This window comes from Giraffa tippelskirchi, chromosome 8, assembly GCF_054371585.1.
Source record: "Giraffa tippelskirchi isolate mGirTip1 chromosome 8, T2T-mGirTip1v1.2.pri, whole genome shotgun sequence".
Lineage (NCBI taxonomy): Eukaryota > Metazoa > Chordata > Mammalia > Artiodactyla > Giraffidae > Giraffa > Giraffa tippelskirchi.
The window spans coordinates 72,959,196-72,966,968 of record NC_137282.1 but is presented as its reverse complement, the minus strand read 5'-3'; the positions used below and the strand labels follow the sequence as shown (position 1 = coordinate 72,966,968).

The following is a 7,773-nucleotide window of genomic DNA, read 5'->3' as shown; positions in this document are numbered from 1 at the left end:
GGGAGGAGACGGTTGTGCTGGGAGCCAAGCGCCACCTCCATGGGCAACAGCAGGAGAAAATGGAGTCCCGTCTGGCCCAGGTCTTCCAAATCACCCAGCCCACCTCTAAGGTAGCAACTCTGACTCTCTGGGCAGACAACACAGTGCTTACCGCTCCCCAGATACGTGTTTCTACTGTTACCACCCCGAAAAATAAGGGTCATCACACCAGGCTGAGCTGAGCTGACAGCACATCACTCATACATTTAAAAAGTGACTGGAGTTATCTTCGTATTTTCCTAGTTTGTAAATACCTACTGCTGCGTGGTTTCCAGAGTTGGTTTCTGTTTTACCAGCCACCTTCCACCTTCAACAGAAACAGATGCTGGCCGTTTCCTTTAGGGGGAGAGACGGGGTTGTTCCTATAACTAGAGCGGCATAGGACTAACATCTGGATTACACATTCCATTGGAAAGAACCAGGCATACAAGTAACAGGAATACTAAAATTCATCAGTGCAAGCTATAGAAGAAAAGCTTCGTTACACTATAGTAGACGTGGTTTTCCATTGTAGGACGTACTAATCGTAATTAATTGGAAATACTGTTTAAGAGGTAAAAACATGTAACTATAAAATTACTATAAAATTTATTCAATATTTAACAAGAAACATTTCAAACAATTGCAGATGCATTTTAACTTCTTAAAATCAAAATACTAACATGTCACAGAAATAGCAGAACTTCATATGGGCACTGTCCACAGCCCAACTGTACCTCTTACTCCCAGAAACCAGTACTTATACAGGTAAAGCTGGGTTTTCATATTAACCAAGTTCTCTTCACTTATTCAGTCACTCACAGACATGTTTGTGACCTTTGAGGTCATCATGTTGAACAAAACAGCATCAGAATCTATCTCAGTATCTGGAGAAATGACACATTTCTGTTTCAGGTTATAAATATGTGACACAATCTGGGTGAAACCAACCACACCGTCTGCCTGGCTTTAAGCATGCTGTGCTAAGTCATTAAAGCACTATGCACTCAAAGCGAGGATACGCTGGAGGTCTCTAGGCTGAAGCGGGACGGCTTTCCGCATCTGGCACAGACCTGGGTCATACGTGGGGACCCGCTTCTCCACCACAGACCAAGTCGTCTGAGCCATCACCACTCCAGTCAGCCCAGCGCCCTGGGCTTCGCTCCACGTGGACCATCAGCCTGGGGCAAATGCACTTTAAAGGGGGGACAGGTCCCTCTGAAATCCACACACGCGGACTCTGCTCTGGGAGAAAGCTCAGGCTTCAAAACCACACAAGTCAGATGGGATCACACCCATGAGGAAACCAGGGTCTTTTAGAAGACTTCCAGAAATACAGCATTACTAAAAATCACTGCTTGAGGTGCAGCTCAAAAATTTCTGGTGACTTCTCCAGAGTCTCCAACAATAACTGGCAACAACATTGTAGCCAATTACCGAAATCATCTACACCCCAGCCGCCGACGTCTGGTGCTGCCACAGCGTGGAGACCAAAGGTACCAACGAGGGACTCTCGCCATCTGGGCTAAATCTGTCCCAAAAGCTGCACACCAACATGGAAACCGCCAGAGCCACCCGCTGCTCAGAGCTAGGTCTCCAGGGCCTTGGGTGACACTACGGGCTCTGGGTCGGGTCATCCACGGCACTGGAGAGACCCTCACAACAGAAGCAAGCAGAGGAAACGGCCAGTCAGCTTTCTGAGCTGGGGTCTGAAATTCCCTATGTAGAGAACTGCTCTTTGACAAGAGCCATGTTAAAATACAAGCATTCCTGAGAGGCCTACAAGTCGATGTCCACAGCCTCTAGGGGCACGTTTCAGAAATTTTCATGGAGAAGGTGATTAATCAAGGAAAAAGGTTGCCAGAAGCTGGGAAGGGGTGGGAAGGTTCTGGACACAGAGCTCAAACTTCCAGCCATGAGACAGGAGCTCTGGGGACGTGACTTTGAGCACGGTGACCGTGGGTAATGTTCTTGAGAACTGCTAAGAGAGTAGATCTCAAATGATCTCACCACAAAAAAGTGAGTTTGTGAAATGCAGGGTGTGCTAACTGACCTACTGTTACACTCACTTTGTAGTAAAGGTATCATATCATCACGTTACATATCCTGAACTTGCACAGTGTTTCACATCAATTATATATAAACCAAGCTGGAAAAATTAAAATAAAATATAAGAAGAAAGGGTATATTTCATGTGTCAGCAACAGGAAAAGAAAGTCTGAGCAAGAGGTGACCAGAACCCTCAGCCCCTGCACACTCCCAGGGGCAGGTAGGCAGCAGGGACTGCGGAACGGGCAGGGGACGTCGAGACAATCCCAAGCAAACACACGAGGAGGGGTCCTTGGGCTGGAGGACTCAGGTACCAAGGCAGCCAACATGAGGACACAAACAGAACAGGTGGAAATTGAGAAAACCACTCAACAGTACACAGGAAGGGAGCACCAGCACAGTAAGAGCCTGGAAGACTCTCAGACAGGAAGGCGACTGGAAGAAGGTGAGCACACCCCTGCGAGGGCGACCCATTCACCTGAGATCTGACAGCAGGGATGAGACGGCAGGGATGGAAGTAGAGGGAGTCTGCCTGAGAATGGGGGTGGGGCTGACTGCAAGGGCCTCTAGGGACTTGCTGATGAAAAAGTGCATCCCTCACAACTCATCACACTGTCCAGTTAAAGCCATACTTTGTTACCTGTGAGTTATAATCCAGTTAAAAGCATTAGAAAAATAATTGATAAAAGAATTACTTTTAAAATGGCAAGAGCACCTTGTTATAAAAGATTTCCTTCAACGCTCCTCTGCTGAGGATCAGCAGGAGATCACAGGAGGCCTCTTTCCTGAATCCCCAAATCCAGTAACACCACCAGCTGTCTTGTACAATTAAACTACACCTGAAAGTTCAAGCCAAGCTGATTCCTGAGCAGAGGTGACCACGCACCTGTGCCGGGCTAGAGCCAACAGAGGAAGACCCGCTGTGCGCGTCCCCGTGCAGCGTCACACGTGGAACGTTCAGACACTTTCACTCACGGGCAGCCAAGGCAGATGGTCAATGTTACCTCCTGTTTGTACGGGACCAGATTCTGGGAACAGAGGGGTGAGTGAGAACTCCAGTGGAAGGCATGGGAGGAGCGGAGCTCAGGCCGGGGGTGGAGCATAAGTGAGGAAAGTGGGTGGGATGGAAAGAGGGAAGAAGTGGGCAGGGAGGGATCAGGGCTGAAAAATGAGCGATTTCTGAGGAATTTCTAGACAATCTATTGTGTTGCCAAAGAAAGTTTAAATTAAGAAGAAGAAATCACACTTCTGGTCCTTCATGTGAAATGAATAGCTAAGGAAACGGTAGTCAGGTAATAAAAGAATAGTAGGCTGAGCGTTAGCCCAAGCTTTGGAGACAAGAATGAAAAATTACACTTTGTCAAGAGATTTCAGGGCTTTAGTTTGCAGATACTGATATATCTAGGTTTCACAGAGATCCTGAAACTAAAAGCTATATTCTTTTTAAATACACACATTATATAAAATTCCAGTATGCATTTGAGAGTGATGTGGTACCTACTGCTTGGTCTGAATCCTAAAGGGCACCTAATACACAAGAATATTTAGAGAGAGGAAATATATTCCTCATAAGAGCCCTACGATTAAGTACGGACAGGGAGACTGAGATGGAAGGTAAAGTGCACTCAGGAGCCCCAAGGCTGAGACTGGACCGGAAGTGTTTCTGACCGCGTCACCGCACTGCAGCCGCGCTCACCCTCGCCCGTGGGTGCTGCACCACTGCTGACTGCACGTGAGCAGGAAACGGGCAGCTCAACCAAGGCCTCCTCATCACCTCCTTTTCTCATCTGACAGCACTTGCAAGTAAACCTGAGACCTGCTGCAATCACATCTGCCTACAAACGAAGCAAGGCCTGCCGTCCACCTGGACTGGTCTCCAGCTTCTGGCAGAAGGGCTCAGGGCAGCACCAGGGGAGAGGCAAGGCTCCCTCGAGCTACAGAGACCAGGGGGCCTCCTCCGAGCACACAGACGGCTCGTCCGGGGTTGGGGGGGGCGGTGTGTGTGGCCCACTGGCCGGGTTTCCAAGGCAACCACAAGGACCAATGGCGGAGAGAGGAGGGCGGGGAGGCCGCCAGGGCATTCAGCAGGTTTACAGCAGCAGGTTTGCTTCCTCCTGTGGGGTCACTGATGAGTTGAACTTTTTTTTTTTAAACCGAGTTATAGTTAGCATACAATGTTATATTAGTTTCGGGGGTAGAACACAGTAATTTGATACTTTTACACCTTATGAAATAATCACCTCAATCACACCGGCCACCATCTGTCACCATACAAACTTGCTACATTACTACTGACTGTGCTCCCTGTATGTATACCAATCCCCATGGCTTGAGCATTTTAGAGCGTCAAGTTTACAAACAGGAAACACAGATACCAAGAACACATGGCTGGCTGGCGGGTGGGAGACGGGAACAGAGGCCACAGGCTGCGATTTGAGCAGCACAGCGGCGGGTCAGAGAGTGGGCAGTGCCCCTGCGGGGGGGGGGGGCCTGCAGGGCCAGGCGGAGGGCGCGGCTGCTGGCCACTCGGCCCAGTCCTCAGGAGACACTCAGGCCACCTAGACAGACGCCCTCGCCCCCCGGCTTCCACGACGCCCAAGAGCGCGAGGGCCACCCGTCACCACGTCCGCAGCAGGGAGAAGGCAGGAAGCACTTGGAAGGCAGGAGCTGCCCAAGAAGTGAGGAGAAGACACAGCTGCTGGAGGCGTGAGAAAAATTCAAAATGTGAACCGTTACAATAGCCAGGACATGGAAGCAACCTAGATGCCCATCAGCAGACGAATGGATAAGGAAACTGTGGTACATATACACAATGGAATATTACTCAGCCATTAAAAAGAATACATTTGAATCAGTTCTATTGAGATGGATGAAACTGGAGCCCATTATACAGAGTGAAGTAAGCCAGAAAGAAAAACACCAATACAGTATACTAATGCATATATATGGAATTTGAAAGATGGTAATGATAACCCTATATGCGAGACAGAATAAGAGACAGATGCATAGAACAGTCTTATGGACTCTGAGGGAGAAGGTGAGGATGGGACGTTCTGAGAGAATAGCATTGAAACATGTATATTATCTTATGTGAAACAGAACATCATTCCATGTTCAATGCATGAGACAAATGCTCAGGGCTGGGGCAATGGGATGACCCAGAGGGATGGGATGGGGAGGGAGGTGGGAGGGGGGTTCAGGATGGGGAACACATGTAAACCCATGGCTGATTCACGTCAATGTATGGCAAAAACCACTACAATATTGTAAAGTAATTAGCCCCCAACTAAAATAAATAAACTTATTAAAAAAAAAATTGTGAACCGATTTTTCCAGAAATTTGCTCATGGTTTGAAACCTCCTCCTTTGGGCACAGATGGAATTAAACCCCAAGTAGCCCATCTGACACAGTGCAGACAGCGGCCGCCCGGCGGGCGTGAGGCGACCACTCCCATGCCCTCTGGTCCTTTTTCCAAACCCGACCATCCACAAAGCTGCCTGCGTGATTGGAAGCGCCTCTTTCTCTACCTCTCGGCATCTGGGAAGGAGTTTTAGTTGTAACTTTCCCTTCAAGTAAGAATGTACAATTGATGCAGCATTTACGACTATATGACAGGAGGTAAACCGCATACACTGAAGTACTAAAATATGCAACTAAAATTTAGCTCACATTTCTGTTAGCCTTGGGATCGCCAGAAGACATGTGACTTACGAGGCCAGCACCTCAACCAGCTCAGCTGTGGACAGCCTCCAGCAGACTTTTCTCTCCACTGGCAATGGTCCCCACTGGACAACCCACGAGACACAGTCTCCCCACCAGACACAGTTCCCCCAGCAGACACAGTCCCCCTCCCCCAGACACAGTTCCCCCTGACACAGTCCCCCCACCAGACACAACCCCCCCCACCAGACACAGTCCCCCCTAGCAGACACAGCCTCCCCTCCAGACACAGTCCCCCCACCAGACACAGCCCCCCCACTAGACACAGTCCCCCCTAGCAGACACAGCCGCCCCTCCACACACAGTCCCCCCTAGCACAGTCCCTCTCTCCCAGACATAGTTCCCCCACCAGACACAGCACCCCCCCTCCAGACACAGTCCCCCCTAGCACAGTCCCTCTCCCCCAGACACAGTTCCCCCAGGCACAGCCCCCCTCCAGACACAGTCCTCCCCCAGACATAGCACTCCCACCAGACACAGCCCCCCGCCAGACACAACCCCCCCACCAGACACAGCCCCTCCCCAGGCTGGCCCATCCACCCCCTCACCCACGCATCCCTCCAGACGCCCCCGCACTGAGGGCTCCATCTGTCCTGACACACTCTCCTCCCCAAGAGCTGCTAGGGGTTGGCTGGCACACCCTTGGGAGCACGGCCACAGCACTGCAGGCAGACTCCCTCAGCCAGCACTGTTGGCCACAGGGAAAGAGAATTCACCTGCATGGGGCAGAGTCTAGCCCAGAGGCCACGCACCAGACAGGAGGGCATGAAAATATAAATTAACACCACCATTCCCAAACTGTGCTCCAAGGCACCCTGGTACAGGGGCGAGGCCAGAGAATGTTAATTTCAAGGGAAAGAGCAGTTCTCCACAGGTGTGAGACCCCAGCGGCTGCTGCCTCACTTGAAAGGAGGGTCACACTTCTCTTGATGACCAAGACCTGTCCGCAGGCGACAGCCAGCAAGTGCTCCCTCCGGGTGGTCAGGGGTCCCGGTGATACGTGGCCTCTCTCCCATCCTGAGCCAGGCTCTGGGATCACCGAGTGACAGCCCACACTCGGCAAAGTGTCAGCTCAGAGTCACTCTTGCTCCGCTCAGTTCAAACCCGCAGCTTCCTCCTTGGGGAGGATGTTCACCAGGGTCTGTGGTCTTAGCATCCGTTCTCCCAATTATTTGGACATCAGTGTATTAAAGGCTCTAATCTCCATTTGCTTAATGGTTTTGTTACTTTCTCATTACAATCCCATTAGAAGACAGTCTAGTTGCCATGACGGTCCTTAGTGGAGTTGATGTGACTGCTTTTGTTCTTTTCTTTTTTTTTTTTGTTTTTTTTTTGGTGCATGGGCCGGGAAACAAATGATGTGACTGCTTTTGAAGGACTGCAGTAACTGAACCCATCCAGACATGAGGACAGCCATTACCACGCCCCAGATTTGAAGTTCTTCTTAACAACTCCAGTCACATCCCCTGAGGAGTGGGAAGGAAGTCAGGGGCTCAAAACCTCTGCCAGGACCTCCCATTAATGGCACTGCTACAAGGATCCCTGATTTATAAATTAACAGTGCATTCGCTGGTGAAGGACAGGTTGAAAAGTTATTTTTGTAATAAAATGTCTTATACTTTCAGTTAATAGCATTCAGGATAAGCATCATTTTTATCTTGGAAAGCTTAAAGAAACCTGGTTGTGTAAAACATGCTTGTTTGCAAAGGCTTTTTTGACTTCAGGAAAAAAATATAAAACGTCTTCAAAATGCCTTACCAAAGGGTCTGTGTGAGTTGTGACCGAGAACCCAGCTTCTTCCTCCACTCCAGATAACCTTGCCTGCCTACATCACCGAGACTCAACAATCTCTAAGCAAACGTCTACAAAGGGAAATATTCTAAGACTCTATAAAGAATAAAGACAGTTTATAGGCTCTACAGCTTTACTGCTTTCACAGAATCCACTAGGTATGAATGAAAATGCATATTCTGTTGCAACTCCTA

General features: G+C 49.4%; 1 protein-coding gene across 3 annotated transcripts in view; it reads right to left on the bottom strand.

Annotated features, from left to right (window-relative positions):
* The window catches only part of LOC145518928 (uncharacterized), a 480,773-nt gene that overhangs the window by 281,391 nt on the left and 191,609 nt on the right, over nucleotides 1-7,773 (bottom strand). The gene's annotated exons all lie outside the window — the stretch shown is intronic.